This window comes from Mauremys reevesii, linkage group 2, assembly GCF_016161935.1.
Source record: "Mauremys reevesii isolate NIE-2019 linkage group 2, ASM1616193v1, whole genome shotgun sequence".
Taxonomy (NCBI): Eukaryota; Metazoa; Chordata; order Testudines; family Geoemydidae; genus Mauremys; species Mauremys reevesii.
The window spans coordinates 266,668,991-266,689,585 of NC_052624.1; the positions used below are offsets into that span (position 1 = coordinate 266,668,991).

Here is a 20,595-nt window from a genome sequence, read left to right on the forward strand (position 1 = left end):
TGGGGGTTGCCATACCAAATCTAACAAGACTAATCAATTAAGGTGGGCTATTATCAGCAGGAGAAAAAAAACTTTTGTAGTGATAATCAGGATGGCCGATTTCAAGCAGTTTTCAAGAAGGTGTGAGTAACAGCAGGGGGGGAATTAGCATGGGGAAATAGTTTTTAGTTTGTGTAATGACCCATCCACTTCGTCTTTATTCAAGCCTAATTTAATTCCAGTTCTGCAGTTTCTCATTGGAGTCTGTTTTTGACATTTTTTTTGTTGAAGAATTGTGACTTTTAGGTCTGTAATTGAGTGTCCAGGGAGGCACTTAAAGTGTTCTCCAACTGGTTTTTGAATGTTACAATTCTTGACATCTGATTTGTGTCCATTTATTCTTTTGTGTAGAGACTGTCCAGTTTGGCCAATGTACATGGCAGAGGGGCATTGCTGGCACATGATGGCATATATCACAGTGGTAGATGTGGAGGTGAACGAGCCCCTGATGGCGTGGCTGATGTGATTAGGTCCTATGATCGTGCCCCTTGAATAGATACGTGGACAGAGTTGGCAATGGGCTTTGCTGCAAGGATAGGTTCCTGGGTTAGTGTTTTTGTTGTGTGATTGCTGGTGAGTATTTGCTTCAGGTTGGGGGGTTGTCTGTAAGCGAGGACTGGCCTGTCTCCCAAGATCTGTGAGAGTGAGGAATCGTCCTTCAGGATAGGTTGTAGATCCTTGATGATGAGCTGGAGAGGTTTTATTTGGGGGCTGAAGGTGACGGCTAGTGGCATTGTGTTACTTTCTTTGTTGGGCCTGTCCTGTAGTAGGTGACTTTTGGGTACTCTTCTGGCTCTGTCACTCTGTTTCTTCACTTCACCAGGTGGGTATTGTAGTTTTAAGAACCTCAGCTGTGCAGAACACAACGCCATCCACAGCCTCAGGAACTCTGACATCATAATAAAAAAGGCTGACAAAGGAGGTGCTGTTGTCATCATGAATAGGTCGGAATATGAACAAGTGGCTGCTTAGGCAGTTCTCTAACACCACATTCTACAGGCCATTACCCTCTGATCCCACTGAGGGTTACCAAAAGAAACTACACCATCTGCTCAAGATGCTTAAAGATACTGGGATCAGCTGGTGGGACACTGCCCACATAGACTAACACCAGGCAGAAGAAGGTCTCTTCAAGTCATAGGATCTTAGTAGACCTGTTCCAAAATTTTTGAATCTTCAGAATTGCTGAAGCTTGCTGTTGGTTTTGTTTTTAAATTAGCGTTAATTTTTAGCTTCCTCCAGAGGGTCATCACAGATGGGAAGGCAGTCCCATACTTTGGTTCAGCATTACAGTAACTTAGTGATGTTAACGAACCATTTGGTTTGTTACAGAATTATGAAAGTTCACATGGCAATAAGTACTTCAGCCACTAACTAATCCACCAGGCAAACCCTCAGCATTATACATGGGAATTTAGCCTCACAACAACATGAATGGAATGTGGGAGAAAGTTCGTGTATTAAATATGCAGTACAATTGGTGCAGTCTAGTGCTTAAGAGCACAAAGCAGGATTTTAAAATCCATAGGGGAAAGTAGTTTCATATTTAAAATAAAAGTTTTAATGCAAGTATGCATAAACCCTGAAAAGTGAAGTCTACCTACAGTCAAGCACAGGCAGCTGCAGTGAAAGCTTTCCAGCACTAACTCATACATTTTCCCCAACCATGACCCAGAGCAGTGGTCCCCAATGTGGTGCCCGTGGGCACCATGGCGCTCACCAGGGCATTTGTGTGTGCCCGCCTAGTGCCCAGCAGGGGACCTGCCAGGGACAGAGAACTCAGGCTGCGGGCGCGGTGTCTCTGTTCCCAGCAGGGGAGAGAAGCTGCGGCCCCGCGTCTGCCAGGGACAGAGAACTCTGGGGCTGCAGGCACCGGTGTTCTCGGTCCCTGGCAGGTGCGGGGCCGCGGCTTTAGCCGGAGAGAAGCCGCGGCCCCACACCAGCCGGGGACAGAGAACTCTGGAGCTGCAGGCGCTGGTGTTCTCGGTCCCCGGCAGGTGCGGGGCCCACCTACTGCCCAGCAGAGAAGAGAATCTGGGGCCCCGCGCCTGCTGGGGACAGAGTACTCCAGGGCTGCAGGCACCAGTGTTCTCTGTCCTCGCGGCTTCTCTCTGGATTCATATATTATGTAATATTAAATATGGTTTTTTGTATTATTTAATGTACAAATACAAAATAAGCCTTGTAAAATTGTTGGCGCCCGCCCCGCTCTTCTGAAAACATGAATGTGCTACTGCTCACAAAAAGGTTGGGGACCACTGACCCAGAGGGACCCACCTCTAAAAAGTGAGATGATAGTCTAATCTCCGGGCCTGTTCACTTCTTACCCACCAAGACTCTCTAGGAGTGGCCAATTGCAAAGGGAAAACCTGTTCACTGAAGAACAGAATGCTGTCAGTTTGTTTCCCAGAAGCAAACAGAGCACCGGGGTTCAGCTGTTACCAAACCCAACTGGATAGAGCCAGACAAAAGGCTTTGCACTGCAATACCATCCACTCCCATGCATTCCTGTAGCTTAGAAATTGTTGAACCAATATAAACTCCATTTTGTTTAAAAGCTGACATTTTGCCTAAAGTCCCAGCACGCTTCCATGACACTTACAATCCCCTGAAGAGAAGAGATTATAACGGCATATTTGGCAGTCTCCTAGTAAAAGAAATGGTAAAGTGTTGGGAGACCTGAGTTCCACTCCCTGCTCTATGACTCCTTGGGCAAGTTCCCTAACTACCATGTCTCAGTTCCTCCACCTATAAAATGTGGGTAAAATGTATGTACCGTACAGGGTGCATTACAATGGTTCATTAACATCCCTAAAATTCTCTGACACTGTCTAAAGCAATATTCTACAAGTGGAGAATGGCATTACTGCTATACAATGGAACCTTTCATCAGTATTTAAAAAAAAAAACACCTGTCAAATTTTATCAACTTAAAAAAAAGGGGTAAAAAAACAAATCAAAGATTCTGTGTTCTCAGAAATAAAATACATTATTCACCACACACACACGTCCCTCAACCAAGCCTAAGAAGACCAAAAACCTCTTCATTATAAACTAATTAAATGAAATGCTGTGTAATACTGCTACAAGGAGGCCACTGTAAAGGCTTAAATGGTTCTATTTCCGTGCTCATTTGTTATTCAACACCACAGAGGAATAAAAAGGAGATGGGGGGGGGGAGGGAGAGACAGACTAAATTGCTTTATTAGAATCATTCTGTTCTACTTAATGATCATGTATCAATGAAATGATTATTTGATGAAACGTGCAGCTGTATAACTACAAGGCCTTTTGTATACTCAAAGCAGTTGGCTACAATCAGCCTCTTATCTCTTCTAGCCTTTAACTTCATTGTTGAGCAGGGTACAGAAGGCTAGCATGACAACTGTCTTTCAGGAAGTGACTTTAAGACTCCACTTAAGTGATTCCTTTTTATCTTCAAGGGCGAAGCCCAATTATGTCAGACACCCTTCTCCTTCCAAAAGGGAAGGGAGACCATGAAAAGGGGACACAACATTTTGCAGTTTCAAAGTTATCAAGATGCTTCCATCTCAGAGCATAGATTAAAGAAGCAGCTGACTATAGGCTTGATTATTAAATACATTAAATACCAAGGCTGTGACAAGCTGACAAGCAGTTGGACTTCTCAGTTTATCACTCAACCCTTATTTAAACTCAAGCTGTTAAAATAATAGGTAGTTTCCTTTATGGGTTACAAGCCATAGGCCCTGATCCCGCAAGCTGTTCGGGGGGGTGGGGGAGGACACTTGTGCCCACATGCGGTCCCATGAAAGTAAAGGAGGGATTGATGGATCGATCAGTGCCTCAGAGACTTGCCCTGTTGGGATTTCTTGGGCTATATGGAGCCTAGCATGGCTGCAACCCTGTTTGCATGCAAACCAAACTGTTACACTATTACAAACTTGTTTAAAACCATGCTATAAACTACCTTTTGGGGGAGGAAGGAGCTTTTGTTTATAGCATTATTTAGGTTAGCACAGGTCTCCCCCCTCCACCCCCCGAAAAGAATTGTTGGCAAAACAACTGAGTGTTGGGAAACTTCTAGTTGAACTGCACTTGGCAAACATTTCTAAAATACCGTTTGCTCATGGTGATTAAAAAAAACGAAGCAATTTTCTGAAGTACTTAATTTGTAAAGTTTTCATTAACTTTTTTAACAATTAGACCGCTTTGAAACAAGTGTGATTTTGCAATTGTTACACGGTCTAAACTCCCTCTTAACTATTTTCATTTAAATCAGAAAAAAACCCACAATTATGACAAGCCAAAGTCATGCACTGCATAGCCATGCAATTGTCAACACAGAATAGATGGAGTGTAATATTCAGTACTACAGCCTATTTGAAAAAGTACTGGATAATGTATTTAAATGGGCTTGGATATGCACATGACTGAAAATTTGCCCAGGCTGTGGGATTCTGTTCCCAGCTTGGCTGAGAAAGAAGTATGCTAAATAGCTATCTTCTCTGTAACTAAGGATGCCAAAGTCTTTGCAGATACAAATCAGAGGAAAACTGCCTTAGAGATGCAGATTCTTGTTGAAGGTGCAGCTGTATCTGTGCTATTTGTGTCAATGGTACTAAGGCTTTGTTTAAAATAGAAAGGATCTAGCTATACATGTATAGTTATACGAGCAAACCCCCTAGTGGCAATGCAGCTTATACTAGCAAAAGGGTTTCTTTTGACAGTATAGCTTATATCAGTTCCCCTGAAAAAAATAATCTATACTGACATAAGTGCTTGCACCATATGGCTTTTGCCAATAAAGTTATGTCAGTCATGGGTCTGATATTTCATACTCCTTACCAACATATCTGTGCTGGCAAAACTTTTAAGATGTGGACCAGACCTGGTAATTAATTAATGTAAATGATGGAGCTCAGTAAGATACAGAGGCGCAGATTATTCCTGAAGAGCAACAAAACTCTGCCCTCTGAGGACCTCCAAACAAGGTTTGGGAATTTAAAAACAAAACCCACAAAAACAAAATAAAACCCCTCAATCTGAGAAAACACGAATATGGTTTCAGTCCAAATTCATTTGTTAATATCTGTATTCAAAATGTTCCATTTGGAATAGAATGTTTGGTTAAGTCTTTTACGTCCATACACAGTGGGTGCACTTCGTGCAATACTTGGTTGAGTTTAGGAAATGGGAGGAGCATGCAAATACACAAGTGTTCACTGGCCTAGGCCAGAATGCACCAGGATTCTCTGTGACACCCTATATGTATTAAGGGTTAGATGAAACTGATGGCATATGCAGGACATCACTGCTACTGGAATTCTGTTTGATATTCATATGAAAGGGTGAGTTGGAACCAAAGTCTAACAGGTGCAAAAGGCAGAACAAAGAATTTGTCACTAATGGCAGCAGATACAACTGAGAGAACACACAGTGAGCAGTTCTGCAGAGTATGGCAGTGCTATTTTTATACGGTCACTTTTCCAAGCAGAACAACTCTAGAGCATTTTCCTTGGCGGCGTACAAGGGAGGATGGTGGGGTAACAAAAGGAGGAAATTCACTAAATGCTATATTAAAGTTAACATAACACACTTTCCATGAAATTTCATAGGTCTTCATTCAACATACAGGAATACAGTACAAATGTTTAAATTAAAATGGCAACACCAACCAAGAACAACAATTAAATGCACAATTAAGCAGAACAGCCCAACAGAGCCCAATAAAGCATGTAGAGGAATGCTATGCTCCATTTCCAGGTATTCCATAATGTGCTTCATTTCCCACTTGTGACTGTCTTTCCTTTTGCATTAGTGTTAACATTCTTTCACTGGGTTTAGTGTGGTATGACTGTCAGAACAAGTTTTCATTGCACTCCTAAATGCACACTCTCCAAAGGCAGCTGCTGTGCATTCTGTGAAGCCAATTTTAAAAATCGGATCTCAACTGTATTTCGAAATACCTGTGAACTCTATCTCCCGGGAATAATTCATTGTTGAAATTAGTTTTAACATGGATTGGTACACAGAACGGAGCTTTAAAATTAACTGTCTTTTTCCACCACTTCTCTAGACAGCAATTTCTTAGGCAAAATTTGGAGACTTTCTGAACTCCTTCAAACAAAAGACAACTAACACGAGTATTAAGTTTAAGTTGGATAACTGTGCCACTAAAATGGTTACCTAGATTCCATGAAACCTGCTACGCTATTTTACCCAGTACTATGTTCAAAGACCCATGCTGTGCTGTTCAGCAGGTCAGTATCCAAACATTTGGTCTGGCACTAATATGTTGCATTACTGCAACTACTTTCATCTCTAGCTTTCCTACATTTGTTACATACGGTAGTTATGCTTTTCCACAAATGGAGGGAGACCAGCACCACACAGCCTAACACCAGCTGGCTGTTTAAACCCAGTAGGCACAGGAATTTAGTACACAACACTTGACATCAATGGAAAAAAGCAATACTCCACCTGTTATGAAAAACATAATGAGGACAATAATCTGAACACCCAGAAGTCAAGTGTTTTTGCTCTTCTGGCCACATAACTGCACTAAATGCTACAAAGTCTGAAATAAACTAAATCTAATTACAAACTTCGTCAATTTTGAATTTAAAAATGGTACTGTAGCATCTTTTCCCCCTCTGCATATACACACCAGTAGAGGAGTACGCTTTTTACATTAATAAGCTTGCATACCCATTAACAGATTAATTTAGAGGTGGGAAATCTGATGAGGCCAGCCCTTGTTCTCCAAATAAATTCTTTGCAGGCTTGAGTTAACAGCTCAGCTGGCAAATATACTGTTTACCCCAAAATTATTTACAACAATCTAAACTGGCATGCTGAATTTAAAGCACCTCTGTTCAAAGCATGGAGCATAAAAGTGGGAATCGCTTCCTGAGATTTTTTTACTTTGCAAGTAAAACTTGCAAATCTTACAAAAAACATCCTTCATTTAAAAAAAACTATGCGTTGTTGTAGTACATGGCAATTCTAGAGCAAAACAAGATATTCAGGGTGTTCATTTACATGCAAATACCAAGCACAGCATATGCTCATGTCCCACTGCGGCAGAGCCATCAGTGAAGTCAGGCAAAAGGGAAGTAAAATGCATGGACAAGACGGGAAATTCCAATGCAGGATTTAGCACCATCCCACAAAATACAGCGAAATGTCTTTTTGATTCCTTCTTTCAGAAGATCCCCACAACTATGACGGAAACTTAAGAGCTCAGATTGTTAGACTGCACACGAATAACTTTGCTGTTCAGTTGCTACTATGATGTACACAAATTAAGCACAAACAAGTTTAAGATTTTGGATAAGAAAGCTTAAAGACACTTTGTGCATTTCCTCACTGAAACTAATTGTAAAAAGCTCCAAGAAACCACCCTTAGAGGTGACAGCTTTTCCCCTACCCACGGACACCAAGACAAGAAGGAAAGCGCGCTGAGGGGAAAAAAAAGATGAATAGAGACTTAGCATGCCCTGCAATTCAAGACTTGAAAAGAAAGACAAATTCCTCTGCACCCTCTAAAGGACAGTGCCATCACCCCGTCTACTTTACAACTTTTAACAGTTTGTAATCAATCAAGCTCCTCTGGCTCTACACAAGGTTCTGTCCGCACACAATGCTGCTGCTGCTTTCTTAGTAACGATGGCAGCTAGCAACATTCCTTTCCCTGCCAGCATATGCGGCTGGCACATGGCTGTCTTCTGGCAACTCATTTGGCCCACTTCTTCTGCTGTGCAGATGGAACTACCTCTCCGCTCCCTTCACAAAGAGTGCTTGTGTAACCAGCTTGGCTGGTTGTCCTCACTCCCAGCATTTTGTGCAGTGGAACATCTCAGAGTGCATTGCCCACTGCTGCTGTGTGCATGACTTCTAGTTGCTCGGTTCCCACCTCAGGCATTAGCTGCCTAAATTTATCGAGAATGACCTGAAAGATGACATGGTAAAGCAGCCTGGTAGGTGTGGACAGAAACACAGTGGACACTTGTTTGTATTGGGGAAAATGTTTTTATGTCAACACAACTCAACCACGTGTGTTAAACGGGTCAAATACCAGTGTCACAACCTAGTTACAGAGATTCTCTGGTGTACTTGAGAGGCTAAGCTCTTGGATAACACCAACATATCTGGACACAGATATTTTCTCCGAATTTCCTAAAGCACATCAAAATGCATTTTGCCCTGCTTTTCAAGGTTAAGTTGACTTATGCCTAATGATACCGAGATCAGCATCTGGTCATCTGACTTTTTGGTACTGAGGTAAGTTCATGCAAACCTCACATCTTCTCAACCCTCATTGCCACTCCTTTGTTCAACTTTGTTCATCAGCCTTTGTTTAGGAAGGCATGGCTGGTTTATAAAATTGTCAGTTAAAGATGATAGGAAATGTCAGAGCAGGCAAAGGGGCTTTTGACCTAGGCTCTAAGTGCTCTGGTGCACATAATGCCAGCACCTAAATTGCAGGTTTCCAGGAAACTACTTGGAAAGATTCGCCTGCTATTTAGAATTTATTAACTATTCCCAGAGGAAGCACTTTGATTTAGTGCCATGTTCCCACATTAGTAGTGATGCTCTTGCATTACAGACTTCCCTTCCCCCTCACCATTCTCTCGCTCTCTCAACCATGAAGCAGGACTCAGTTCATTTCATCCAGCTGTTCCTCTGAAGACTGTCAACATGAGAACCAGGTTACTCTCAGACAAAGAGCATGACCCAATTACAGACCATTTTGTAAGTCTAACATTTGTAATGCTCTAATGGGGTATACCGTATTAGGGAACAGTAACTCCTCCTGCAATGTCTTTTAGAGTGCATTTGTAATTTCCTGACTTTATGGGAGACATGCCCTCTAATGGATGGACCACAGAGAGGTTAAGAGATCTACTACTATTGTGATCTCAAGTGGTGAAGACCTGTGTTTTGGAAGCTGAAGGACCTGGGTTCTAGTCTCAGATCCCCAGATCAAAGTATGATTCATTTAAAACTGTGTTTGTATGCAGCACATGAATGAGTTACAAATTATGGCCACGGGTGGGACAGAGGAGCCCCAGATGGAAGGTGCGGTCTTGAAGATCAGGAAAAATAGTCCATAGGACAAGAATGCAGCATCTCTGAAAGGGTGTGAGATGGAGGGAGACCAACCATAGCTACTGTGTATGCAGTTACTTTCTCTCTACACTGTATGATTGCTGGTAATGCTTTAAGGCAGGAGTAATCTATTTTTTGTCAAGGACCAAATTTCTCGGTCAAGGTATAGTCCAGGTCCAGACTTCAGAGAAAATAATAATAATGATAATAAGTAAATAAAAGCATTTTGCAGTCTGTTCATTTTGCGGTCTGTTCAAATACAAACATTTTGCGTCCGGTGATCCAAATTTGGCCTACAGTCCACTTATTGACTACCCTTTCTTTAAGGGGACCATGCGTCCCAATTAACACTATGCCCAAAATACCTGCATATGGACACATCAATAAATGTGTCTTATACTTGACAGTAAATGTCAATGAAAAACAATATAAGAGATCAAATGAAATTTCTCACAAAAAAATCAAAACTATACTAAGATCAGTGATCAAAGTTATTTTAGATCACATAAATTCAACTACAGGGAGCGTGTTTGTTTCGTTTCTTTCTGTGTGGTCTGTCTCACAGTTTTCCTACTAGATCTTAGGTTTTGGTTGATTTTTTAAATAGGAAATTATGAATATGAATGGCAAAATATTAGCTTCTTTATACCTCAATTTCTCCAACTGTAAAATGGGAATAATGGAACTTAACCATCTTTATGAAACGCTTTGCTTTCTAAGCATGAATATTGTCACAAGTGCTAAAATGAATACAGCACGTTTAACATTCAAAAGCTCTTTTCCTTGCTTCAGCAAAATTTGTATCAGTTATCCATTAACTACAGGGCTGTTCTGCTGTAATTGCAGAGTTGTATCAATGATTTTCATCAAGTTTTGATACTTGTGAGCCTAAAGTAGCATCCAGTTATTGAACTAGAATAAATATTTTGTAATATTTAGTACCAGAAATGAGATATTGCATATTGGAAGGGTCAGAAAGTGTGGTGAACCTTAGAAATGTATGCTATATGCAAAATATCCAAGTTGGTTATGCTCTGGTATGTATTACATCTTATCAGTCTTAAGAGACATCCAATGGAATAGAAGTTTCACTACTTTACTTCCTTCCACCCCACAAACCTCTTCACCACAATCAGTTTCCATCTGAAGCAACAATATCCAACAGCCAATCTTACCATCTGCAGCTTGCAATGCCATTTATGTATGGAAAAATAGATATCACTACTTGTAAAAGAGCAAAATAGTAGACAACAGAACTGTGATCAAATCTGTACTTCCCTCCTGTAAATAAAGGATCACTAGCTACTGCATTAAAGTACTGTAGCTAGGTCCCAGTTCTTCTGGTTAATTCTCTTACGTACTATATGTGTATATTTCCGAATACAGAGAGCGATGAGGCTCAAAATCTCTCACTGCATATGCACTTTCAGCTTTGTACATAGTATTAGAGAGGAGGGGGGCTGAAATCAAGTGAGTATCATGCAGAAAAAGCCTTTAAAACATCAAAAACCTTAGAAAGCCGATACATTGTAAGATCTCTTCCCACTCTACAGAACTAAAGCCACACCTTCCTAGGCTCCTGATGAACACTTCAACAGCCCAAATTTCTGGTTGTGATGTAGGCTCACAGTAACTGCAATGCAGCCCTTGTGTGGTCTTTGATTATCTCAGAATTTGTCTTCTGAAGCAGCAACATTGCCACTCAATCTGAGAAACGCAAGGGCAAATCCTTAAAATAATTGGTGCATTCAATCTGTCCAGCTGCAATCCATTCTAGATAAAACTGCCTGCAACAGCATTAGCCTAGATTTCATAACAGTACGTTTAAAGTAGGTAAAATAAATTATATAAAGAACTACTTCTTGATATAAGAATAGGGACAGAGTAATTAGATCCTGACCTAAGCAGCCACTCTATGGTTACGACAAACCTTTCCAAGGCACTCCTTTAGTCTCATTAATCTGCCATTTCCAAAAGGATCAGGAAAACCGTGAAAAACTGCTTGCAGGAAAGATTGCGATAAAATGAGAGCAATGTTGGTAATTCAAAGAGAGAACAGGGATGCATGTGGGATAAATTCCATGTAATGCACTATTTTATTATCCAACAGCTATGGCAGAATCCTACACTGACAGAAATGAAAGCATAGAAAATTCTTAGGAGACTGATAAATTTCAGCACACCAATGAACAACAGAACCAGACTCAAGGAACAGTGATCTACCTATTACTCTACTTCATTTGTTTCAAGCTGGCAAGCTAAAGGGCACAGACACCACATGAAATTAAAGAGCGTGCCAAGTTCCAAACAGGAGCTGGGAGATAGGAGATTCCCCCCACCCCCTTTACAGTGTTGGTGGTTGGGGTGGGTGCGTGCACATTAAACGCCTAAAGAGGTGCCAGATTTGCAGCCATAAAATAAGTACTAAGCAAGAAACAGCAGTCTCAGCTTCTCTTTCAATATAACCCCTCTCGAAGCTTACCTATAACAACAGTAGTGACAGCAATTTAAAGCACTGGGAAGCCCCCTCCAGGACATTCTGTTCACCACAAGCAATGAATGAGAAGAATCTGATTTGAATGTAAAGCGCATGCACGAGGCGGTAGGATGTGGCTTCCTTTGAAGTTTCTCTGCCTTTTGCAAAAGGAAGAGCAAAACAAATCAGTTTGCAAAAGCAGCAGAGGGGTCCCATTAGGAGAAATGGCCTCCCTTTTACAAGATTCCATTTGACTTAGTCTAAATATGTCAAAGAAGTCTCATTTTTGTAAATGATGTGGGGTAAGATGAAAACATCAAAAAGGGATAAGACCTATCAGGCCATCGAGTTCATCTCGCTGACAACACAGGGCTACTCCAGACTTTTAAGTGTCCCAAACACAGTGCTTTGCACCAGCTGCAGACTAATCTACAGCCTAACACATCTCATCCTGATATTCATCCTAAAATTTTCCCCTCTTCATGTTGCACAGTCATCCCCGTGTACCACTAGGTAATTCCTCTCCCTCCTTCGCGTTTACACCCTTCAAAGAGGGTTTCTATATTTGGATCCATGGCTACTATCATTGTTCTACTAAATCCCAGAAACACAATAGGAGAAAATGTAGAGGAAGTTGGCAAAGTTTCCTTCTGAGGGTGGAGGGGGAAGTGTGAGAAATCAAAATGTGCCATCATCCACCAAGTCAGCCGCAAGCTGCTGATCGCTGGTCCGCCTGCATCCTGTGTTAGAGTATATAGCTTAGCTGTCTGCAAGCTACGGACGTTTTGTTCTAGTTTCATGCGATCACTGTACTACAACAACAGAGGTCACAGCAGCAAAGGAAGAAACCCATTGTTTACATGCCAAACTGTCTCCAAAGCTTTGATTTCAAATCATAGAAAAAAAATTATTAAGGAAGCCGCCAAGCTTGAAACATGCCCCAGTGCTCTCCTAGCCAGCTCAGGGCAGCCAAGATTACTTCAAAAGAAAAGTCATGCCCAGTCACTGACCCAGACTTTAAAATAGCCTAATTTGTGTACCGTGGGAAACATTTCCTGCCACAGAACACCTCTGTATGGAAAATGCACAGTAACTTCCCTCAGAAGTCTTATTTGAATTGGGGCCACACACCAATGCCAATGTTAAAAAATAATGACCTAATAACTGGATTTCTCAGCTGAAGATTTTGATGCTTTGCCACGTGCTAAAAGAGTGAATTTTCTGTCCTTTTAGCTTTGGATTTTCCACCATGAGAAGTCTACTCCAGACTAATAGCCAAGTATGACTCCACTAGTTTTGATGGCAGGATCGTTACTGTATTAGCAAACACTCATGAGTCAGACCACTTATCCCAAATAAAAGAAGCAATTAACAAATGCAGCAACTTGACAGTAAAGTACCACACAGAACGATATTGGGTAGCCTTGATGGATCATCCACAGAGGCGAGTACACAATTCCACTCTACAGAAGATATGCAAGATACGATTTGACTCCCTGAGTTCTTCCCCCTCCAAATCCTTTAGGCAATCGATTAGAGGCATATAGCAATGTAAGTTATATTCCAATCTCCCTCCCTCCCTCCCTCTCTCTCACACACACACCTCTGTGAAAAACATCATTAAAAAGCTGTCAAGAAGCTCCTGGTGGAAACAGAAAACCCTGTCCCCTAAGATATTTTTAGCCTGATGAGCATGAAAGCTCTGCTAAATCCATTAGCCTGGACCCAGATCAGCTGCGGGGGCTGGGAATCTGGCTCTGCTTTCACTGAGATCCACAGGAATAAACTCAGAGCTGTAACTAAGCATTTTAGCGCCCAGGGTGAGCAAGCACATTTGTGCCCACTAGAGGTGATGGCATGGAGGAGCATGAGGGGTCACATTCCTCCTTCCCAGATTTCTGCCTTCCATTTAGTACAGAGGTTTTCAAACTGTGGGGTGCGCCACCCGAGGGAGACATGCCCCCCAGTTTGAAAACCGTCACCTCCTGCCAGAAGCCAAGGTACCATGTCAAAAACTGCTACTGACAGATTTCTCTACCAGCAGCAGTTACTGACACCTATGGATGTTCTCTTTGGTTGCCCTGTCACAATTTGCTACTCTCACCTTTCCCATCCTCTGGTCCAGGAATAGCAAATTGAGACAGGGTGTCAACCATCCATCACAATTTGCTATCCCTAGACTAGAGAATGACAAATGTGAGTGGTAGCAAATTGTGATGGGTGGTTGATACATACCCCTGGTGCACCCACACTCTAACTCAGTACAAGCACTCCTGGTGAGTACACTCATCCTGACACCAGGAGCCAAGTAGGCACATGCATAAGTGATGTACTCCCTGCAGCAACTCTATGCTGACATAACTTGAGTGAACCTAAATGTGTAGTGTAGATATGTCCTTACATATATGAACTGTTTGGAAGCGGTAACAGCAAAAGTATGACCAACCACACCGGCTGCTGCTGGGGCAGTCTCGGGCTACCACGCCTCCCTCCCACAGCAGCAGCAGGAGTTGGGGGGGGAGGGGGGGCAAGCTCAGGGCTGGTGGCACGGGAGGACTCTGGGCGGCACTCACCTCAGGGAAGCTCCCCAGAAATGGTGACATCCCTCGGCTCCTAGGTGGAGGCGTGGCCAGGGGGCTCTCTGCGCTGCCACTGCCTGTAGGCACCATCCCTGCAGTTCCCATTGGCCACGGTTCCCAGCCAATGGGAGCTGCGGAGTCAGCTCTTGGGGCAGAGACAGCACACATAGCTGCTTGGCTGCACCTCCAAGCCTGCCTAGGAGCTGAGGGATGTTGCCGCTTTTGAGGCGGCGCAGAGCCGGGCAGGGAGCCTGCCAGCCCCCCCGCAAGCACCTCTGGCGCCCCTGGTCAGGGGTATATAGTACAAGTCATGGATAGGTCATGGGCCATGAATTTTTGTTTACTGCCCATGACCTGTCCATGACTTTTACTAAAAATACCCATGACTAAAACAGTCTTATTCATGACTTTGGGGTGTATAGCTCATGATTTTTAAATTCTTGTGATTGTCAAACAATCTTGGGGTTGTAGATGTGTGTTCATTATGTTGTTAAGGCCAAAACTATAACTGGGTTAAAAAAATAATTTGATACGGTCAGCGATGAAACCCCATGCTCTGGGTGTCCATATTCCTAGCCTCTGCCTACCTGAAGCTGCGAGTGGATGAGAGGATCACTCGACTTCATTTCCTCTGAAGCACCTGGCACTGTCCACTGTTGGAAGACAAGATACTGGGCTTGATGGACCATTACTGACTCAGTCTGGCTGTTCTTATGCTCAGTAAAAATTACAACAGATGTTTGCCTTTGAGAGGATTTAGTATGAGATAGTATACGGCCGTTAGTGAATGTCTGGGAACCAAGTTCTGCACGCAAGCAGTGACATGCAAAAAAGCATGAAGGGCTGGATTGAGAGGCAAAATAACCGTTGAGAAAGGCAATCCCCACCGGTGGATCAAATGAAAATGAAGTTTTGACACCAGGCTAGGAAATCAGTCAGACTGGAAGTCACATGATCCAACAAAATAAACTTGTGCTATAGTAAAAACATAGGAAGTGCTGTGCTAGAAACACAGATGTCATTGCTAAAACTACTAACAACTATTTACTTACAAACATTTTCAATGATTATTTGCTATTAAAATATAAATTAAAGCGCACAATGACATCCAGCTGCTTAGTGTTGACAAAGGCAAATAATGAAGTGCTAAGAGTAATAAAACATTTAAAAAACTAAACAATTAGAAGGAGCAAAACTCTATTTAAAATGGAATACCAGAAAGGGAAAGCAATTCAGGGAATCACAGCAGCAGATGAGACAACTCTGTGAACTGCTATGAGACTTTATGCAGACATATATACACTAGTAAAGGATTCTTTTAGGTACTCAGAATGTGTGACACACAGTTTTGGGGGGTGTATGTATGTCACTGAATCAAGTCTCCTATACCATCTCAGTACTTTATAGGAGACAGAGAACAGCTGCCTTGTGCTGGCATTGGGATGCCTGTGCCTTTAAGAACAGAGCCCTGGGAAGCGGGTACTGAGCCATACTGTTCTGAGGAAGAGAAATAAAGCCCTTCCCCTTCCCCCCATTTTTGTAAACGCTGCAGGTGGCTCACCCCATCACGATACCTGGTAGCCCTCTGCACTTTCCTGTGCCAGGGTTTTCCCCTCTGCCACCATCCATCAGCCCCTCACTCCTGGCTCCTACCCCCCTTCCCATCCTTGATTTTGCCCCTCAGCTTCTCTCCTGCCCCTGCCTCCAGCTGTTTGACACCCCCGCACACTCACTTTGCATCTCTGCTCAGACCCACCCCATCCCACACCACCGATTGGCTCCCTTTAACCCCTCTGAACAGCAACAGATTTTAATCCCCAGCGAGGGCAGCAGCTTCAGCAAATGTTACTGAGCGCGCTCAGTCCATGAGAGCATGTTTAGCACGAGCCAAGCAGCTCACTCGGCGCCATGCCCACCTGCCGCCCTGGTCCTAGTGCCACAGGGAGAGCCTGCTCCAGCCGGGGTTACTGGGCCCATGATCCTGCAGGGTGGGGGGCACCGAGCATACTGGGCTCCAGCAGATGCCCCACCCCAGTTACAGCCCTGAATAAAATATTCCAAGGATTGGAGAGCTGTGTTTTATGTGGACTTAAAGTAAACCTCCACAGAAGAATGTCTCTAAAGTGGTTAGGGGCTGGGGAAATGTGTGTTAAGATCCTAGGTGTCAGTTTCACATACCCAAACACTGTCCCTTGTATAAACAAGATCACTGGCTCCCAGGAGCGGCTCTAGATATTTCGCCACCCCAAGCACGGCGGCATGCTGCGGGGGGCGCTCTGCTGGTCGCCGGTCCCGCGGCTCCGGTGGACCTCCCGCAGGCGTGCCTGCGGAGGTTCCGCCGGTCCCGTGGCTCCACTGAAGCCGCGGGATCAGCGGACCCTCCGCAGGCACACCTGCGGGAGGTCCACCGGAGCCCTGCCTGCCGCCCTCCCAGCGACCGGCAGAGCACCCCCCGCAGCATGCCATCCCAAGCACGCGCTTGGCGTGCTGGGGCCTGGAGCCACCCCTGCTGGCTCCACAGCATGAGATGGAAGTAGTGATCAACTGGAATCCTTCCTCTTTAAAGTGCTACTTCTCTAAAGCACCTCTCCTCACTTACTGCAGGATGCCTTCAGACACACAGTAGAAAAACAATAAGACCATCCCAATTACCATGACTGTGACCTTTCAGTGTTTAACTACTGATCTGTTCTTTGTGGCCAAGAAAAAACAGCAGGTGATTAGCTTCAATAAGAGTCACTGTGTCCCTGTCGTGCAATAATTCAATTAGACACTGAACTTGTGAGGTTGAATGAAACCACAGCCAGGGGGATAGTGTGGCTGCAGTAGACAGATCCCAAACCAGATTGAAGGTTGTTAAGTAGGGTCAGGCCAGGTCAAAACTCAGGTACCATAGGCAATAGTGCAGATGGTTTAGTGAAGTCAGTGGCACTCAGTCAGTGCCCTGGGATGGCACTTGGAGTCACTGTGAGCAGTGAGGTAATGCTTAGTTTTATAGTGCTGAAGCCCTCTCCCAACCTACCCTTTCCCTCCAATGCCTGCCCCCCATGCTCTGCTCAAGTCGCCTCTCAGCATAGGCGGCTGGTGAAAATATTTTTAGGGGAGTCGGGTGCATCTGTTGGGCTGGGCCCTGCTCTGTGGCGCATGCAGGGGTGGCTGTCTCTAGCCCAGCCTGGTGTGAAAAAGAGGACTGAGGGACTGGAGAGCATGCCCGCCCCAAACTCACCCCACAGTAGCAGCTCCTGTCTCACAGAAATGGGCCCAGCTGCCTGATCTGGCCTGTTGGCTCTTACCACTCAGGCTGTGGCTACATTTAGCACTTCAAAGCGCTGCCGCGGTAGCGCTGCCACGGCAGTGCTTTGAAGCACTAAGTGTAGTCAAAGCGCCAGCGCTGGGAGAGAGCTCTCCCAGCGCTGTCCGTACTCCACCTCCGTGTGGGGAATAACGTACAGCGCTGGGAGCCGCGCTCCCAGCGCTGGGGCTTTGACCACACTGGCGCTTTGCAGCGCCGCAATTTGCAGCGCTGGAGAGGGTGTGTTTTCACACCCTGCTGCAGCGCTGCAAATTTGTAAGTGTAGCCAAGCCCTCAGAGACCTGCTGTGGCAGAATCCTCTGAATAAGGGTCGGGGGGAGGGAAAGAAGACAGCCATCTGACCACCCCGAGATGAGAGGGAAAAGGTCACCTGTCCTGCTTCAAATTGAATACGGGATGCAGATGCCAGGGCTAAAGGGCCCTGCAGGGTGTTCATGGGTGAGCCTCAGGGGACTGGAGCACTTGGGAAAGGGAGAGGAGAGCTGGTGCAGCCAGGAGTTGGGGGCAGTTGGGCTGATCTGTCCGGTAGATGGACTTGCAGCAGAAGAGCGCTGCGGGAAGGAAGTGGTGGTGGAATAGTGGGGGAGGCGGGGTGAAGAGGGAGGAAGGGGGAAGAAAGGGTTTTAGAGATTGGTGGATGGGTAAGTACAAGGGGTTTAAGAGATGGGTTTATTGGGGATGGGGGCTGGAGAATGGTTGAGCAGTAGTGGTGGAGGGTTTGGGGGTGGAGATGTGGGGCGGGTTTGGCAGGATGATGTTTATGGGAGTGTTTTGGGGGGGTTGGGTGACGGGGTAGCTTTACTTGAAGAGATGAGAGTTGGTGTGGCTGGGTGAGGAGTTGAGGTTGTGGGACGTTTGGGGGAGGAGTAGGAGGAAGGAGTTGGGGTGTGTTTATTTGGGGGTGGGGCATTAGGGGCCCGGATGGGTTTAAGCAGGGGCTAAGGGGAGGTGGGTGGGAGCAGGGTTAATTGGAAGTCCATGGCAGGGGTGGCAGGAGGGTTGGGAGAGCATTGTGCGGCGGTGCCAATGGCCACAGCTGGCTGTGGCTGGCTCCCTCTGCAGCCCCTTCCCCACCCCCCCTCTCTGTCCACTCTATCCCTCACGGGCATCAGCCCCAGCTCCACTCAAAAGCATGGGGGGAGGAGGGGAATGGACTTGCTGCCGCACCTGGGATGGGGCTGGCTCGCTGGCCACACCCATGCCCCTGCAGCCTTGCGCACTCACCTCACTGCCTGCTGCCAGGTTCTGGGAGCTCTCCCGGCTCATTCTGATGCCTGGCAACCAGGCAGCTCAGGGACAAGCTGGCCCTAGCATCGCCGGAGGCAGGGCTTTGCCTGCCAAGCTGGGATGTGTACACAGGCAGCAGGGGTGCTCAGATCTGGGCAGGCTAGGCTCCCTTTAGCCCTAGCCACCTGCACCCCTTGGCCCTATCCCACAGTAGTGTCTCCTGGGGCAACTGAGCAACACGCATTTCAGAGAGGAGCACAAGCCTCTGAGGGAGTCAGTGGGCATGGGGCAGAGGGAGGGGTAGATTCTGAAGCGTCGGAGCTTTGCTCTAGCCTAGATTTCAGGTGCCGGAGCAATGCACCGGATCACTTTGGCAGCACCACTCCCATGATTTTGCAACTGCAGGTGGTGGGTTTTTCAATGACATAAAATTGAGATGCTGACCTCCTCAGGTCACTGGTCTCATAGTGCTTTCTGCAAGGCCTAAGGCATTAACCTTGGTATCCTGGCGAACTCCAACTTGGGCAGTATATTCTGCCAGCCTAAACTGCTAACCTTCTGCAGTTTCAGTTTGCTACGTTATTCTTCATTTCCTGGCCTAAGCTGCTGCCCCCACCCCCAGAAATGGCTGTAATGCCGTGATGAATGAATCTACACATCCCTTCGCTCCCTTCCACTGAATCTATTTTCCAGTTGCACCAGAAAGCAGCTTGGGACTTGTTCCCCGGTATGGCAAGTAAGTGAAACCTTCAGCACAATACGCAATGCACGACCTCATTTATGTTCAAACACTCTGAAATTTCAGAAGCTATGAGGGGAGGGAAGGTTCTGTGAGGACGTGGCAATGGACAGTGGCAATGGACCTAAACTCAGGAGACTTGGATTCTATTACAGGTTCTGTCACAGACTTTCTACATGACTTTGTGAAAAATCACTTCACTTCATCTCTGTGCTTCAGTTTCTTATCTGTAAAATGAGGATAATAATGCTACCTCTGCCCCACGCTTTGTCTATTTAGGCTGTAAATTCTTTGGGGCACCGACCATCTCTTACTATGCATTTATTCAGCACAAGGAGACTCAATATTGTAATGCAAACTAAACTGCAGAGGTGTTCATCCCATTTAAATATGCAGCTGGAGTTCCGATTCCCCCTCCACTCTGACAGTTTAGTTACTGAAGACTTTGAATTGATGGCAAATGGCTAAAATTTCTAGCCAACAGATCTAGTGGTTTTGCAGATCAACGCTGAATCCAAACGCCCAGCTTTTCCATCACAAAACCACTGAACCATGGTGCAGACCACCACATCTGCCTGAAATCACAGACTTTAATAAATCAACAGGAATCACCACTGGCCAGTGTCAAAGTCATGAAAGCACGCCACAATTATACTGATATAGTAAAAAGGATACAACCTTTCCAGAGTAGACAAGCCCTCAGAATTTTGTAACAGAGATTTTCCAAAGTTCAGAGGGGAAACACAGCTGTAACAGCTGCAAGAGAAAGGCTTGTGTGATGGATATCAAAACATCCAGTGAGAGGAAATGAAGATGGAGGACTCTCTCCCTCCTTTAAAAAAAAAAAACCCCTCATGTATATATAAACTGGAAAACTGGGGGGGGGGGGGGAGAGAAATCGATCCATTCCACAAAGCAAGCAGACAGCTGACAGAAGAAAACGGGGCGAACAGTAATCCCAGCACATCACCCATGTGACTAGAAAGCAGAAATTTGAGAGTCTGAAATAGCTCACCTTTGTTTTAAGGAAGAGCCTTAAATAGATTCTCTTTTCTACTGGGATAGTCTTACTCTTGAGTGTATACAGCAATACACACTCACTCTCCGAGTACTATAATCATCATCATCA

General features: G+C 45.0%; 1 protein-coding gene across 19 annotated transcripts in view; it reads right to left on the bottom strand.

Moving 5' to 3' along the window:
- The window catches only part of MTSS1 (MTSS I-BAR domain containing 1), a 176,106-nt gene that overhangs the window by 51,962 nt on the left and 103,549 nt on the right, over positions 1-20,595 (bottom strand). Inside the window, exon 1 of one of the 19 annotated variants that reach the window (XM_039522491.1) lies at positions 8,074-8,078. The exons of the other annotated variants lie outside the window; for them this stretch is intronic. The gene's annotated coding sequence lies outside the window, so the exon portion shown is untranslated. Of the gene's footprint in view, positions 1-8,073; positions 8,079-20,595 lie in introns of those variants that run through there. 19 annotated transcript variants of the gene reach the window in all.